The 17,723-nt window shown below is 43.2% G+C and overlaps 1 protein-coding gene across 13 annotated transcripts in view; it reads left to right on the top strand.

Moving 5' to 3' along the window:
* The window catches only part of RIMS1 (regulating synaptic membrane exocytosis 1), a gene marked incomplete at both ends in the record, with an annotated part of 410,367 nt that overhangs the window by 374,837 nt on the left and 17,807 nt on the right, over positions 1-17,723 (top strand). Inside the window, one exon of one of the 13 annotated variants that reach the window (XM_079780194.1) lies at positions 5,528-5,664. The exons of 11 other annotated variants lie outside the window; for them this stretch is intronic. Of the gene's footprint in view, positions 1-5,527; positions 5,665-6,296; positions 6,377-17,723 lie in introns of those variants that run through there. One more of the 13 variants, XM_079780195.1, reaches the window with a different exon arrangement.

The raw sequence follows: 17,723 nt of genomic DNA, 5'->3' as shown, positions 1-17,723 counted from the left end.
CATCACCTTTAAAAGCAACCCTAAAAGCAACAAGTAGCATCTAGCTTTCCTAATATTTTAATTTTTGTCATAATAGGTTATCAAACACCCTTTCAATAACAATTGTAATGCTAATTTGAAGTTCCAGTTTATGTTGTATTTTATAACCCAGCTTCTAACCAGAGCACTGTGTCTTTATCTGATTTATAAAATGGTCTATAAAACATATCTTACTTATAAAATGGTCTTTATCTTGCTTATAAAGCAGTCTTATAAAGTAAATTATTAGCAACTGCCTTAAAGCACATATGGAAATGTTATTAGTCAAATTCCTTATTTGTGAGGAGATACAGGAATGTTATGCAAGGTATAAAGCTATAAATATGAAGTTATTATATATTAACTAGGGGCCCAGTGCACAAATTCATGCACCTTGTAAGGAACTGTGGGCCGCGAGGCTGTGGTAGGCACCACGGGGGTGGGTCTCGGCCCATCCTCCGCAACCCCACCTGGCCCCTCCCACCGCGGCCCCCTGTCCCCTGTCTACCAGCAGCCCTGCTCCTGCTGCCACCGCTCCCACACACTGATGGCACGGAGCGACTGGGGCAGGCGCCAGCAGTGGGTGCGAGCGGGGCCGGCGCAGAGTGGCAGCTGCTGCCCCGATCGCCCCTCAGGACCAGGGGGAGGTGGAGAAGCCTTCAGGGGTGATCAGGGCCGGCAGCTGCCGCTCGCACCTGCTGATGGTGCCAAGTGATTGGGACCGGCGCTGGGCACTGGCAGCGGGTGCGAGCGGCAGCTCTGGTGCCGGCTGCGGGTGCGAGCAGGGCCGGTGCTGGCAGTGGGTGCAAGCGGTGGCTCCAGCACCGGCAGTGGGTGTGAGTGGGACCGGTGCCGGCAGCAGGTGCCAGTGCCGGGCAGGACTGTGGTGCACGGGAGCAGAGAATTTTCAGTAACCACCAGAGGCTCGCCCCAATGACAGCGACCAGTTTCCTGCCTTGGTCTGGCACCCCCGCTCACCTGCTCCACAATCCTGTCATGGCCAACACCCACCATGTGCCGCACACGCCCCGTGGTGGTCAGCGCACGCCATAGCGACCGATTGTTCAGTTGTTCCGCCGTTAATTCTATTTGCATATTAGCCTTTTATTATACAGGACTAGAGGCCTGGTGAATGAATTCGGGCACGGGTGGGGTCCCTCTGGGTGGCCTGCAGGGATCAGGCTGAAACCTGCAGTCCAACACCGCCTGCAGCTCCTACCTGCCACTCCCGCTCTTCCAGGCCCCATTGTGCCTGCTGCAGGCTCACGCCCAATCAGTCCCAATCAGGAGAGGCTCACGCTGCCACAGTAGCGCTCGCCAGCCATGAGCCCTGCATCTGGTGCCCTCCCAAGAAGAGTGGCCTGTGGGATCGGGCTGAAACCAGCTCTCTGACATCCCCTGAGGGGTCCTGGATTGCAAGAGAGTGCAGGCCAGACTGAGGGACCCCACCGGTGTACAATTGGGCCAGGGAGGGACCGTGGGAGGGCTCCAGGGCGTGTCTGGCCCATCTCGCTCAGTCCCAATTGGCCAGACCCCAGCAGCAAGCTAACCTACTGGTCGGAGCATCTGCCTTCTGGTGGTCAGTGCATGTCATAGCGACTGGTCAACCAGTTGACTGTCTTCCCCCTAGTGGTCAGTGCATGTCATAGTGAGCGGTTGAGCAGCCTTAGCATGTCATTAGCATACTATACTTTGATTGGTTGTTCAGTTGTTCTGCCGTTTGGTCTATTTGCATATTACCCTTTTATTATATAGGATGTAATAGCTACTAGCCTGTTAGCTGTCAGATTCTGCCCTGGGTACTTTACATATATCATTCCTATTCTTACCACAAACAAAGCAGTGTCCATTTCACATAAAAGGAAACTTAAGATAAACAACTTACCAAAAATTGTATCAGTGGTAGTGGTTGGATTTAAATGTAGGTTTGTACAGAGTCTTAATAAGAGGAAAATATGTATATGTGTGTGCATGTGTGTGCGTGTGTGTAAAAGTATCTAAAAATGTGGGAAAAGACGATGCTTTACTTTGTCTATAATTCCTTTAGCTACTTAATAAATATTTGGCTAGATGGATTTTAATTATAAATGACTCTAGTTCCTATAGGTGTGAACATAGTAATATTAATAGTAGATTATGTTTCCTGACATAGAAATCCTCTTTATAAATGGTAGTTTTTTCTAAATTATTTGGAAATCTATAATTATTCTCAGGTTTTGGATTACAAATCTTTATGAATAAAAGAAAATTTTAGGGAGGTCTCTTTCGTAGAATAACAACTTTTTGAGTACTCTCCTAGTATGGGGCCGTGTATTAGTTTCTTATTGCTGCTTTATCAATTTGCCACAAATTCAGTGGCTTAAGACAACTGTGTTATTTTACAGTTCTTTAGGCCAGAAGTTCAAAGCAGATCCAGGTATTGGCAGGGCTGTGTTTCTTCTGGCCACGCTAGGGGAGAACCCACATCCTTGCCTTCCCGTTTCCTTACTCATCCCCTGGCTCCCAGCCCTCCTCCATCCTCAAAGCCAGCAGTAGCTTTCTCGTGTGGCATCACTCTTACTCTGACTCATCTCTCTCTCCTCATATAAGGAGCCTTGAGATTATTCTGCATATCCTCCCCCCAACCCCCCACTCATAATTCAGGATAATCTTCTTACTTTAAAATCAGTTGATTAGCAAACTTAGTTCTATCTGCAATCGTAATTCCTTCCTTTTCATGTAACAGAGCATAAAGGTTCTAGACATAAGGATGGGAACATTTTGGGGGTAATTATTCTACTTACCACAGGCATATTTAGATTTTGTAAGGTCTGAAGATCATGGAAAGCCCTCCGCAAGAATATGAACAAAGAAAATTACAAGTATAAAATTAGACATTAAAGCACATCCTCATTATATAGTGAGGAAATATGACACAAAACACATACATTTTAAAAGACAAACTGTGTGACTATATTCCATTGAGCACAACTAATTTTATCCTCAATTGTCTAATTTATCTGTCTAACAAACAAAACAGCTGCATGATAAATATGCCTTTTTCAAAACTTCCATTTGTTTTGGCTAAATGAAAAATAATTTAGGTAGATTGCTTACCAAAATTACGTCTTCAAAGTTTGGTTTCTAACCTACTCTTTATTTTTTATTTATGTCATGTTTTCCCCACTAGTTCAGTTGCCTGATTCCTTGTGTTCTGGGAAATGTGACACAAGGAATACAGAATTTGGGGTCAGAGGTGTGTGAACAAGTCTTCGCTTACTTTTTAGGCACTAGTATGTGCCAGGCACTGTGCTGGACTCAGAGGACACACTGATAAGCAGGGTAGACCTGGGTCCTTGCCCTCATGGACCTTACAGTGTGACAAAAAAGAAGACATAGGAAAGCCATCTCAAGCATACGAAATGCTCTGAAGAGTATAGGACCCTGTGAGAGTCCTACAGGGACCGGGGGCAGTGAGGTCTCTCCAGGACCTGAGAGATGAGGCAGTGACCTAGGCAGAGGGGAGCAGTGCGGGGGAAGGGAGAAGATCTCGGGCAAAAGAAATATTATGGACAAAGACATGCAATGGGAAAGCTGCTACTAATTCTGAGAGGTAAAAGAGAGCCATAGTGTAGGGGGAAAGGGAGAGAGTAGTGTATGGATATTCTTGAGAGCACGTTGGGGCCAAGTCCAGTAGGGCCTTAGGACTGGGCCTAAGATTTCGGTTTCATCTTAACCGCAGGAGAATGCCATTGAAGAGTGTTGAGCCAATATGTGCAAAGATCTGATTAGCATATTTAAAGCTTTTATTGTTTGTTTTGGAGCATGGGGCCAGGAAGGGGGATAAAGGAAAAAGTAAATTAGACATTACGACAGGAAACACATCACTGGGATATTTCTCTGTTGGTGGAGGTGTAACCTCATACCTTTAAAAGCAGTGGAGATGGATAGCCTCATAGGACTTGTCACTCAGTAGAGAGTGGGAGGCTCTACTGTGTGTGCATTTCCCGCACGCTCTCTGTAGAAATTTGTCATCTATAATTTATGTCAAGTAAAACTTATGTCATTCTAATCTTTATGAAATACTAATTGCTTGACTAAGAAATTTTTTCCCCACATTTCCCAAATATTGTCTAAACCAAGTAGCCTCCAGCCTTACAAAATAGAGTAAGCTTCTCTTTGGCCATTGTGTTGGTTGGGCTTCCCTAAAAGCAAACCCTAAGACAAAGACTTAAGAACAGATGGTTATTGGAGAGCTAATCCTAGGGAAGCTGACTATATACTGTATCATCCAAACTGGAATATCTTTGAGAGTAAAAATATGCTCAACTAACAGACATAAACCAGGATTTTCCTGAGTTAACCAAGAAGTATGATCCCCCTACTGCCTTTTCCCTCTTCATGCTCCTGACACAGCACTGGAGGGCAGACAGGGAAAAGCAGGGCGCTGGACGCGGTCCTCAGTGCCATTTGGGAAGTAAGGAGGAACCACCGAAAATAACACTGTCGTGGTAAATGGTTCTGTTGCTGCCCTTTTCCCTTCCACAAAGTGGCGTATCATTCAAAGAGCTTGAAGAATACATAGGTTTCAGAGGACATGGGTCTTAGTTGGAATTTGCTTGTGTGTGTGTGTGTGTGTGTGTGTGTGTGTTTTGTGGGGGAGGGATGTTTTGGCTGGTGGTGAAAGTTTTACCACATCCTGACTGCCATTAACTCTTGAGCTCCAGTTCTTATACTTGTAAAATATATCAATACCAATACCCATAAAATATGATGAGGGTTATTGGAAATGCGTGTAAAACACTGAGCATAGGGCTTGGCGCATAAGAAGTGCTCAACAAAAGCTTTCTTTTCCCATGCAGGCAAGAGGGTGGGGTGAGAGGGTGCCAGGAAAGCAGCTGTCAATGATGAGGGCTTAATCAGTGCACTTTGAAAGTGATCATTTTGGCAGCTTATGTGTGTCACACATGTCTAACTGTGGGACCTTCATCCTCTTGCCATGAGAAAACCCTTTGGTAGGTTGACCCTAGAAATCACATGTTAGCCCTAAACTTTACTTCTCTAATAGTTATTACATAACTAGGGAAGCCACATAGCATTTAATAAAGTAAGCAACATATTTTTATCTCATTTAAATGGCCTCATTATGTAGCTTATTTAAAATTGTGTCTCCATTTTCAAATTGTGGCTGTTCGGCAGTTTTCAAATTTATGAGATGATACATAGCAAATTACTGTGTGATTTTTCACTTCATGGTCTTAGAATAAGCTACAGAAAAAAACACTCTTGACAGAAGCAATTTAATCACAGTGTGTGTATGTGAGAGAGAGGAGGGAGGAAGAGGGAGAAGGAGAAAGAGAAGTATAGGGAGACAGAGAGGGACAGGGAGAGAGGGAAAGAAAACGAGGGAGGGAGGGGGAGAGGGGGAGAGAGAGAGAAGAGAGAGAGAGAGAGAGAGAGAGAGAGAGAGAGAGAGAGAAGAGAGAGAGAGAGAGAGAGAGAGAGAGAGAGAGAGAGAGAGAGAGAGAGAGAGACTTCGCAGAGCTCCCTCCGATATTCCACCAGAGACAGCACAAGTTACTTAAACCAGGTCAAAGCTCCTTCGGCTCTCAGTCTTCCCCTGGGAACAACTTAATGCTGATTCTTACTTTTTTCAAGATAAACAAGGTAAGTCTGTGTTACATTTCTGAATTTCCTAAGTCCTAACAGGAGTCTGTTAGTTAATTTAGAACTTTTCATAAAACTAAAACCAAAAGCCTAATTTCTGTTTGTCTGAAGCTCTCAAGGATGTCTTAACAGTTTCCAAAGGTTGTGTTAGTTTAAGATTACTATCAACTGAATGAAAAATAAAGATGTAAAAATTGTTATGCAGTGTTTTATAAGGGTGTTGCTACTGTAGGTATATTTATAAAATTATAGTGTGTAAATATGATTAACTTTAAACCTATACTTAGAGGATTTTAATGCTGAATTTGAACAGTACTACAACTCATTGGTACCAAAACACACATCACAAAGTTATATTTTCCTCTAAAGCAATTTCATTTGTATTTACAATTGTGTCAACTATGTTGCATATCATATAGCCCTTTCACACTCAAGTAAATGCAAATATTTTTATGGACATTAATTTTGGAAAATATATTTACTTTGCATTTTGAAATTATAAATCATATTTCCTATTTGAGCTACAAATATTTTCCTTTCCTTTTATTATGTTCAGTCAAGGACCACAAAAAAAAAGTGTAACATTTTTGTGTGAATAACCTATGATGACTCATATCAACTGTGTTAAGACAGTTTATACTTTTTCCTAAGACTATCCGCTTATGAAGACCTTTCCCAGCAGTATTTTGGAGAAAACAATTAAAATTCTCAAGTAAGAACTATGTTTTAATTACCTTTAGATCGGGAAAAAAAATACATGTTAATAATGTAATTTCAAAATCAGACTTTATTTTATGCTTTCCCATAAATTATGAAAAGAAGTATAATCTGGTAATTATCTTAATTTTTTTCTTATTCACTTGTGCTGATGTCAACAAAGAGTCTGGCTGGGATTGCAAGTATTGTCATCACTAGAGTTTGTGCCAGAGCCATTCTGAGAATGCTTTGGAAAAGGACAATCTTATATATATTCAAAAACAGTGTTGTTCTCCAAAGATTAAGCATATAATCTATGTGCTCAGATAAAACAAAGATTTATCAGTAACTCCCTTTCTTGCTTCTTTCTTAAAAACAAACAAGAAAACAGCAAATCCAAATTAACATCTAGTAGAGAACATTTGAAGTGTTGTATGCATTATTGAAGAAGAGTCTCCCACATATTGCTTATTTTACAGTTTTCATTTATATTTTATTTCTAATTTAGTATCAATTAACACTTGACATTTAACTTCAGAAGCAAAGCTTACCCATGGAAAGAAGGTATAAATACACTTTGACTGTAATATATCTGTGATTTATATCTTTCCCTCCCCTAGTTCCTAACTTAATTTAAGTCATTTGTCTTAAAAGGCATCTTAACATCTGTTTGGTTTTATGCCATCATGTGAACCAATGGAGTGAAATGTCCTCTTGTTTCTTATCTATGCTCATTATTAATGGGCAGCTAGAAATTATTTTTCTACCAAAGTAAAAAAGTTTATTTTTTCTCCCTCCCACTTTAAAGTTGGTATAGTACCAACAGTACAGAGTCAGTGTGGTCTGGTATGTTGTTTTTACCCAATTGACGAATTAATAGAAAGTACTTTGGGCTTCTGTGAAGATGTATATAGTGAATCCTCTAAGCTTTAAGTTCCTTTAAGCAGTCAGCAACTCTCTTGATAAACATTTGCTGAGCCCTACTCTTCCGCAAAGTCCTCGACAGGAGAGACATAAAAACATACTCAGATGAAAAATCACACATAGCCCTAGCTGGTTCAGCTCAGTGGATAGAATGGAGGCCCAGGGACTGAAGAGTCCTGGGTTCGATTCCAGTTGTGGGATATGTACCTCGGTTGCAGGCTCGATCCTTGGTCCTGGTCGGGGTCCATGCGGGAGGCAACCAGTTGATGTGTCTCTCTCACATCAATGTTTCTCTCTGTCTCTCCCCATTCCTTCCACTCTTTCTAAAAATCAATGGAAAAAATATTCTTGGGTGAGGATCAAAACAACAAAAATCCCATATAAATAAAATATTTTATTAAAGGATTGTCACATTAATCTAAGTGTTTTCATAGAGCAGTTCATAGTCAATTGCCAATTTGCTTCTAGGGAAATAATATAGAAGTTTAGAGAGCAAAATCACTGCAGCTTAGGCTGGTCAGACTAGATTGTAAGTGGAGAAGCTTTGAGGTGGTCTTAAAGGACTAGTAGGGAAAAGACAGGAAGCACATCTGCAGTATGTGGAATGGTATAAGGAAAAGCTTGGGGGTAGACAGTGTCAACTCATGAAGAGGGAGCAGGGTCTAACCAGTGTGACTGGAGTGGAAGGTTGCTCTCAGGGAGTAGGGAGGTAAATGGGGCAGAGTTGGTGGGAGTAAAATCAGGGAACCCTGTCAGTGACATGCTAGGCTGTGGGAGAGCTAGGGAGAGACCAACATCTTTATGAAAATCAATCTGTTGTGCTTGTACAAGCCCAATTAGAATGACAAGAATCTCAACATGGGCAGACCAATTGAAGCCAGAAAGAAGGAATAGGTAGAGGAGATAAGGCAGTAATTATAACAATGGTGACCATGTTTGATCATGGAAAAATGGAAGTTCCTTTAACAGAAATGGGAAATGAATGGAGAAGGCCAGTGGGTCTGTAAACTTCTACCAGTCAGGCTTCAACCAGAGAAGCAGAATCTGTTGGAGAAATATATTTGGATATTTATTATAAGGAATCAATCAGCTTAAGTGGTTGCGGGGGCCTGGCTTGGCATGTCTGAATCTATAGGGCAGGCCGTGAGGAAGGGCCAGCTGGAGCGCTCAGGCACTGGCCGAAGCTGCAGACCGTGGGCAGAATGTCTTCATCGGGGAAACTGCCCTTCTGCTATTAGAGTCTTCCCACGGATTGAACCAGGCCCATCCTGATCATCTGAAATTGTCTCTCGTTTAAAGCCAACTGGTTATGAACTCTAATCAAACCTACAAAATACCTTCATAGCAGCAGCTAGGTTTGTGTTTGATTAACTGGGAACTGTAGCCTAGTCAAGTTAATACATCATAAAACTATCAAAAACTTCCAAAGTGCTATAAACTCCAAGGTGCTAGTAGGGTATCTTACATGAAAATGGCCAGAATTATATGAGAAATTGGGAATTAAAACTCTGTAAAGTAATGGATATGGGAGATTCCTCAATGGGAGTTATCCACATAGAGGTAGCATCCATAGCAGTCAAGAGAGTTGTATGAAAAAAAAAAAGAGAGAGAGAGTTGTATGCATGCATATAAGCATAACCAATGGACACAAGACACTGGGGGGGGGGGGGTGAGGGCATGTGCCGGGGGGTAGGGGAGGCAATGGGGAAAAAAAGGAGACATATGTACTACTATTTGTAATACTTTAAACAAGGAGATAAAATTAAAAAAAATGAGTCAGTCATAACGAGTATCAATAACTTTTCCAATAATTATAAACACACCTATAATAACGTTTCTGGTAAGGTTTAGGTGTCTTTCAGATATATTTATTACTGGATCTGTGCATTTACTGTAACTAATAATAGATATAATAAAATGATTGCAATACTTAAAAAAGGAGAGAGAGTTAGGGAGATCCTCAGAGGAGGCTGCAAACTTCTACGTCAAAAATGAATTGTGGGGAGAAATATTAAGGGACAGAATAAAGAAAAGTAACTAAAAGATAAAGAAAAGAAGATTAGCCTTGCCGGTGTGGCTCAGTGGTTGAGCATTGACCTATGAACCCAGGAGGTCACGGTTCAATTGCCAGTCAGGGTACATGCCCAGGTTGTGGGCTCCATCCCTGGTGTGGGTGTGCAGGAGGCAGCAGATCAATGATTCTCTCTCATCATTGAGTGTCTGTCTCCCTCTCCCTCTTCCTTCCTCTCTGAAATCAATAAAAACATATTTTTTAAAAGAAAAAAAGATAAAAGAGCTAAGAGAACCCTTGGCTGCCCATCTCTTTGCAATACTTTCTCACCAGTTTACCAAGAAATCCGAGGGAGCAGACACATGGCTGTGGATCCCCTGCTTCCCTCCTGGACCAAGAGATCCCAATAGAATCTGCACTTTACAAAAGCCAATGTTTTTTATTGTGAACTTGGATTGTGCAATTTAAATAAGATTGCAGGTAGTTCAGATATAAAGAATGAGATATATATTGCAGATAATAAGAAATCAGAGGCACAACTCCTCTGATTACTGAGGGGAGGGGCCTTCTGGGGACCTTTGCCCCACAGTCCTGGATGCTCTTTCCCTTTCCCATCTGTCTAGCAAAAGTTTATTTATCCTTCTCGGTGCATCTCTAGTACCTCCTCCTCTGTGGGAAGTTCCTTAACTCACCCAACAGAGATGGTAACTACATCCTATGTCCCATCACTCACCCAGCCATATTTTATTCTTCTTACCCCACTGAAATAGAATTGCTTATATGTTTTCCTCACCAGGCAATATGCTCCTTTCAGTTTTGAATGCACTGGTGCCTGTAACAACACTATTTTAAGTTTTTAATGTATATATTTTGGAAATGAAGGATGGGTATGTATGTTGTACATGGAAAACAATATGTAGAAGGCTGACCAATGTATGTTTATAAACAGTTTGTGTAAGGAGAAATTTTTTAAGTTCTGGGGTTTTCAAAGTAGAATTTAAGAGAATAAGGTGGAGTTTATGATGGAAATTCTGCAGAGGAGGAGGGAGACCATTGTCCTAATACAGGGGCGGAGAAGGGGAGGGTTGTGTACGTAAGGCTTGAGTTGGGAGGAAGGATGGGAGAAATTTGTCTTCGCAAGAGAATAAAAGACAAGTGGATCTGAGGTAAATTAAAATGTGCCTTTTCTAAAAAAAAAAAAAAAAAGGAGATTTTCCTTGATATGAAAAACCTGAAATTTTTAAACTACATTTGTCAATTTAACTTTAAAGCACTTAAAATGCTTGTAACAACAAGATCTTCCTGTCTCTAAGGAGAATGCCAAGACTGAGCGTGATTGCTTTGAACTGTGTCTGATCTGCAGTGATTGGGTTCCCATTCATTTTGAGGGCACTGCATATGCCTGCCTCCAGGCTCCCCACCTATTACATAACAGTTTATTGTAGCGGAGAGATGCTCAAGTCACTGGTGGTTGGACTTGCCTGTTGAAGTGTAAACAAATGGAGTGTGGTAATGGGCGTTCTTTCCGAAACAATCTTAGGAATAAAGGACACAGTTCACTCACTGCTTCTCTGCTTTCATGATAAGACTTTTTTTTTTTCCTTACAAAATGGAATTGAAGTTCCATTTCAAGTAAAGGGCAGACAGAGCTTTGGAGCAGAACGAGTCAGGCTTTAATCTTCAGGGTGGCATTAAGGAGCTTGCGTGACCTCAAGCTAAGGATTTGACCTTTCTGCACCTGGATTCTTTAAACAAAGGGTGAGATCACTTTATTTTTAAAGTTCTTGTGCTACGTTTCAGATTTATTATATTCTAAAATGGATCTGTTTAATCCACCTATCATATACACTTCAGGATTTCAGCACAACATTTATTTTTGTATTCTTTCTATCCTTATTTGATGTGGATAGGAAATAAATATTGCCAATATAAGATTAGTTTACTGCTTTAGTATTGCATAAGCCTCAAAAGATATTAAGTAAAGTATTGAATAATCTTATAAATTTACTTCTGCTCTAATAAAAAAAATGTCAGGTTTGTACAGCGTTTAGCATAGTGTTTTCCTTCTGGAAAAGAGTTTTATATTCTAAAGTCTTGGCCCTGTTCACCTGTTCCCATTCGTCAACGTGAAATATCTTAGTCTTTTCGAGCTGCTGTCACAAAAAGAGCATAGACACATTGGCTTATAAACAACAGACATTTATTTCTCTCAGTTCTTCAGTTCTGGAGGCTGCGAATCCAAGGCCAAGGAGCAGCATGGTCAGACTCTGGTGAGGATCCGCCTCCTGGTCTAGAGATGACCAGCTTCCTGCTGTAACCTCATGTGAAGGAAGGAGCAGGAGCGAGCAAGCTCCTTGGGATCTCTTTCACAAGGGACTGATCCCAATCATGCAGGCTTCAGGAACCTTCCAAAACCCCACTTCCAAAACCCTCTCATTTGGTATTAGGTTTCAAATATGAATTCGGGGTGGCGGGGGGTGGGGGGGGGGTGCACAAACATTCAGTCTATAGCATGTGGCTAAATCAAACATTTTTGTGTGGTTAACACCATATGCTTCTCTTAACTCCTCAAACTACCAGGACTGTCATTATTTACAATAAATTTGGTCAGGACAGTGCCTTGAGAGTAATAAGCAACATCTGAGAAATGAGAAGCAGATAGTAATTGATTTTGCTAAGGGTGTCAAATCTTGGATATGTACATCCTTACTATTTCCCATTTTGTTAACACATTCACCCAACTAAAGCTTGGACATCTGCTTAGGCACATTCATCGTTAGCCTGCAGAATCTTGAAATGCTGTGCTTGACATAGTTTAGTCAATTCCTTCTATTCCCCGAAATCCAGGTTATGCAGCTCTGGAGTTTGGTAAACCTTGTCCTCAGATTTCCCTTCACCAGCATATATTTTAGGCTTTTATTATATTATATATTTCAAGTTCTTCTTCGCCTAATTTTCTAAACATGGGAGGTAAATGGGTGAAAATGAAAGAACCCATATTTGTAATATTCTGTTTTACCAATTTTCACCACCAGACATTTTCTCTTTATATCTTAATGATGTTTTCTTTTTCTTTTGCTCTTTGGATGTGCAACTTTATGCTTTGTTATTTAACACTTATTCTAACCACAGTCAGTAGAGAAGCAACCAGCCAGCAGTTTCCCAAATCTCTCAAGCACATAAGCCGGATCAGATTAACTCTTCTGTGCATATATGATATTTTTGCCAGTCATGGCATCATTCTTCATTTGTCACACACAACCAACCCCCACGTTTACTCTCTCTCTCTCGGCCTGTGAGGCCATGCCTCAAATTACCACTGTTTACTTCACTTGCCCATATTGCTGCTTGTTATGCTCACACTCAGGTGTGGTCTGACCTCAGAACCAGCCTGAAATGAAGTGGTCAGAGCATTTTTGCTTTACAAGGACCAGCTGGTCGGAATCACGCTGTGCTGATGGCCACCCTCACTCTTGTGGTCTTTTTTGCCTCAAGAAAATTGGTCCCTTTCTCTCTCTTCCTCTCCCCACTCCCCATTTACTAATTCATTCTCCTCTCTCTTCTCAGAATCTACAAGATTTCTCCTGAACTTACTACCTTAACTCCTTCTGTGCCTACTAGCTCATCCCAGTACCCTTTCCCTCCTCTTAAGCCATAAATTATGTTTCAGATCACTCAGTAAACAGGTATGACTTTTAAATTTTTTAAATTCCTATCCTCTAGACTAGGTATGTCAACTAAATGTTAGAAATTAAACTGATGAACTAACTTGTCCCAACCATATGTAGTTGCTAATCAGAAATCCACATAAACCTCCCATCTATACTAATAAAAGGGTAATATGCTAATTAGACCAGGAGACCTTCCAGACGTCCTTCTGGACAAAGCCATGGTGGCGGGGCCAAGGCAGAGATGGTTAGGGGCAATCAGGCCAGGAGGGAGGGCAGTTGGGGGTGAGCAGGCTGGCGGGGGGGGGGGGCAGTTGGGGGCAAGCAGGCTGGCGGGGGGGGCAGCTGGAGGCAAGCAGGCTGGCAGGAGTTGCAGTTGGGGGTGAGCAGGCTGGCGGGGGGGGGGGGCAATTGGACGTGATCAGGTCAGCAGCAGGCTGGCGGGGGGGGGGCAATTGGACGCGATCAGGTCAGCGGGGGGGCAGTTGGGGGCAAGGAGGCCGGCAGGGGGGCAGTTGGGGGCGATCAGGCTGGCAAGGGGAGGAAGTTGGGGACGAGAAGGCCAGCAGGGGGTGCAGTTGGCAGCAAGCAGGCCGGCAGGCAGAGTTGTTAGGGGCAATCCAGCAGGCAGGCAGGTGAGTGGTTAGGAGCCAGCAGTCCCGGATTGCAAGAGGGATGTATGACTGCCAGTTTTGGGCCTAAACCGGCAATCGGACATCCACCGAGGGGTTCCAGATTGGAGAGGGTGCAGGCCGGGCTGAGGGACACCCCCCCCCCATGCACGAATTTCGTACACCAGGCCACTAGTTATGATATAACAAACTGATGTGAAACATTCCTGGATGGTAATATCTTGGGAGAGTACAGCCACCTTGAGAAGATTTTACTTTTTCACAGTTGACTCTACTTCTCCAATAATGCAGAATCTCCTATGGTTGTATGCAGGTCTCTAGAGGCAGTGGGGCAAGATTGGGGCAGGACTGGCTGATGAGTAGAGGTTGTTTTATAACTGAGATACCACCTGCGTGGGATCTCTGCTGTATTTTCCTGCTGCTGACTTTCTAGAATTTGCTGTGCATGTGTTTGTGTCTGTTGCCTGTGGAATTAAAGTATCCCATCTGCCAATAAAATCCTGAATGTCCTATTGATACAATGGAAACTGGATTCTTTATTTTACTACTACCAGTAGTAAAGATATCTTTCTGATCATCAATATTTCTTACCTTTAATTTTATAAATCCAAGAGAAAATAGATAGCTGTTAGTACCTCTGAATTTACTTTCTCATTCTGAAAATTCTGGTGATTTTTTAAAAAAAAAGTATAATTTCAAATTTTTTAGTTTTAAAAAGGCTGGTCTCTGTACTGAAGTTTTTGTTGGAGTCTTTGCTAAAATCAAATCTTAGTAAATAATGTTTTCACTCTCTATTAAAAATATGTAGACAAACACCCAGATATGTGAGGATCATAAACCAGACAACACAACATGTGCTAGCACATCCTGTCTTATTCTTATCCTCTTTCTCTGCTGCCCTACTCCACCCCCACTTCCCTAGCTTTCTTGAGGAATATTCTTTCTGGGTCTTGAGGCTTAGCATTCCCCATAGTCCCATTGTACAGATCATCCGCCTGAGGCACAGAGAAGTAAGGATCACGTCTTCAGAGATATGTATACCCAGTAGAACTGTACTCCTACACATCCCCTCCGTTCTTCTTGGACCCCAAGTTTCCTGAACTGATGGGAGGAAAAACTCCAGGAAAGAGAATAGAATTGTGTGACTCACATAGGACTTCTTTGGGTTTTTATCATCAAATGTATCACATGTTTCTCAGATCCTGATCAAACTCTATACAAAACCACACAACAGATTTCTTCTAGTGATAATTCTTCAAAAGGATCAAAGTAAAGAATCTGTGGTATTGTGAAGCATGAAACAGTTTAATAAATGAGAGAGTCTAGGCTTTCACAAGTCCATGATCAAGAAATGAAAGCCCACATACTAATTGTCATTTAAAAGTTATAAACCAAACTAGCAAAATGCTAAATAAAATGTTTTTGGTTTTCTAATGACCAAGGAGTTCACATTTCAATTTAGAATTCTGACGATCAGAGTTCTGTGCTTGAACTTGGCTTACCCATTTCATACGGAGATTTGCTGCTCACCGCCTTCTATTCCCATCCTTTGGCTCTGTCCTGCACCTCAAGGGGCCTTGCACACATGTTTAAGGCTGCCTATACCCCTTGGACTTCGGGGTGTGCATATTGGTGTTGCTATCTATCCTCCGAGGCTGGATCCCAGAAAGACACATGGGCCAGCTCTGTATGTGGACTTGGGCCATTTGGGCAGGAAATTCTACTATCTGGAGGCTTAGTTCAGAAGGGTAGATGAAGGGTCCAGGTGGGCATGAGACCTAGGTGAGTACATCCTCTTGATCCATGGGGAAGGGAAGGTTACATGAGATGTGAAGAGACTGAGGCCATAAGAGGACCAGGGCAGGGCCCTTTAAAGCACAAGCAGAAGGTTTAAGGGCTGTACTGAGATGTTCTTGTCATAGCACCTTAGAGGCCTGGTGCATAAGATTCGTGCACTCAAGGGGGTCCCTCAGCCCAGCCTGCACTCTCTTGCAGTCCATGGGAGCCCTTGGGGGATGTCCATCTGACGTCTTAGGCCCGCTCCCCACGTCAATCGGACATTCTTAGTGCTACCCCAGAGGCGGGAGAGGCTCCACCATCGCTGCTGCGCTTGCCAGCCGTGAGCAGCGTCTGGCTGAGCAGCGCTCCTGTGGGAGTGCATTGACCACCAGGGGCCAGCTCCTGCATTGAGCATCTGCCCCCTGGTGGTCAGTGTGCATCATAGCGACCAGTCGTTCTGCCCTTTGGTCGATTTGCATATTAGCCTTTTATTATATAGGACTAGAGGCCCTGTGCATGAAATTCGTGCACTGAGGGGGGGATGTCCCTCAGCCCAGCCTGTAACCTCTCCAATCTGGGACCCCTCGAGGGATGTCGGACTGCCTGTTTAGGCCCGATCCCAGTGGGAACGGGCAGTCAGACATCCCTCTCACAATCCAGGACTGCTGGCTACCAACTGCTCACCTGCCTGCCTTCCTGATTGCCCCTAATCACTTCTGCCTGCCAGCCTGATCACCCCCTAACCACTCCACTGCCAGCTTGATTGATGCCTAACTGCTCCCTTGCCAGCCTGTTTGCCCCCAACTTCCCTCCTCTGCCGGCCCAGTCACCCCTAAATGCCCTCCCCTGCAGGGTTGATTGCCTCCAATTGCCCTCCCTTGCAGGCCGGGTGCCTCCCAACTGCCCTCCCCTGCTGGCCATCTTGTGGTGGCCATCTTGTGTCCACATGGGGGCAGGATCTTTGGCCACATGAGGGAAGCCATATTGTGTGTTGGAGTGATGGTCAATCTGCATATTACTCTTTTATTAGATAGGATAGAGGCCTGGTGCACGAGTGGGGGCCAGCTGGTTTGCCCTGAAGGGTGTCCCTGATCAGGGTGGGGGTTCCCTTGGGGCGTGGTGCGGCCTGAGCAAGGGGCCTGTGGTGGTTTGCAGGCCAGCCACGCCCCCTGGTGACCCAAGTGAGGCCCTGGTATCTGGAATTTATTTACCTTCTACAATTGAAACTTTGTAGCCTGGAGCGGAGCCAAGCCTCCTGCATGCTTCATGACCGGCAGCCATTTCTGTTTGGGTTAATTCACCTTCTATAATTAAAACTTTGTAGCCTTAAGTGGAGGCCTGGGCCTAGCCAGGGTGTGGGGAAAGCTTTGCTTTCTCTGTTGCCATGGGTAATCCTGGCCTGGTCTCTCCAGCTCCGTGGCAGCCGCCATTCTGTTTGAATTTGTTTACCTTCTATAATTGAAACTGTGTAGCCTTAGTGGAGGCTTAGGCCTGCAGAAAGCTTGGCTGCCTTTGTTACCAGGGAAACATTGCTCTCTGTGGCTGTAGCCATCTTGGTTGGGTTTATTTGCATACTCGCCCTGATTGGCTGGTGGGCGTGGCTCGGGCATAGCGAAGGTACAGTCAATTTGCATATTACTCTATTATTAGGTAGGATTATTATCTAGGATGTGTTCTTATATATAATATGTCTGTATTGATTAACACATTTTATAATTTGATATTTGTCCAATTTTGTTTTACATACAGTCCCTTTATACCCATCCAATTTGTTAGGAAATCATGGCCAATGTTGGGAGGGAATCAAAGGTTCCTCTTTATGTGAAGTTTGCTTTTAAGAGCTAGTCAAACCCATTTTATTCTGTCCTTGTAGTGTTTATGTGGACAGTATTTATTCCTGCCTTTCAGTAATTATCTTGTAAGTTGTTTTAAGTGTATGCCCCACTCCCTCCATATAGACACACACATGCGCACATGCCCTCTGCCTCTCCACTGTGGATTGGGAAAATCTGAGCCTGAAACAATAAATAAATTCCTGCTCTGCTGCTGGTTAAAGCTTCCTGAGATCCCCCAGTCAGAAGTTACCCAGTTGCCCCTCAGCACCCACTGTTTAGAGACCCTGATGCTGTGGCTTTGCATTTCAGTGTGGGCTGTCTGTCAGTGGTGACTACTTATATATGACAAGTCTCTCCTAGATCAGTTGAATGCCTGTTTCAGTTTCTCTCAAGAATCCCAGCTTGTCTCTTTAAGTTGGCCTGTTGGATCTCCTCAGAAGAATTTCATATTGCCACCTAGCTCATATTTCAAAGCAGATCATTCCCATTTTGATTAAAAGCCATCTAAGTTGTT

Source organism: Cnephaeus nilssonii, assembly GCF_951640355.1.
Source record: "Cnephaeus nilssonii genome assembly, chromosome: 9".
Classification (NCBI taxonomy): Eukaryota; Metazoa; Chordata; class Mammalia; order Chiroptera; family Vespertilionidae; genus Cnephaeus; species Cnephaeus nilssonii.
Note: the sequence above shows the minus strand (reverse complement) of the source record. Positions and strands in the feature narration are given on the sequence as shown.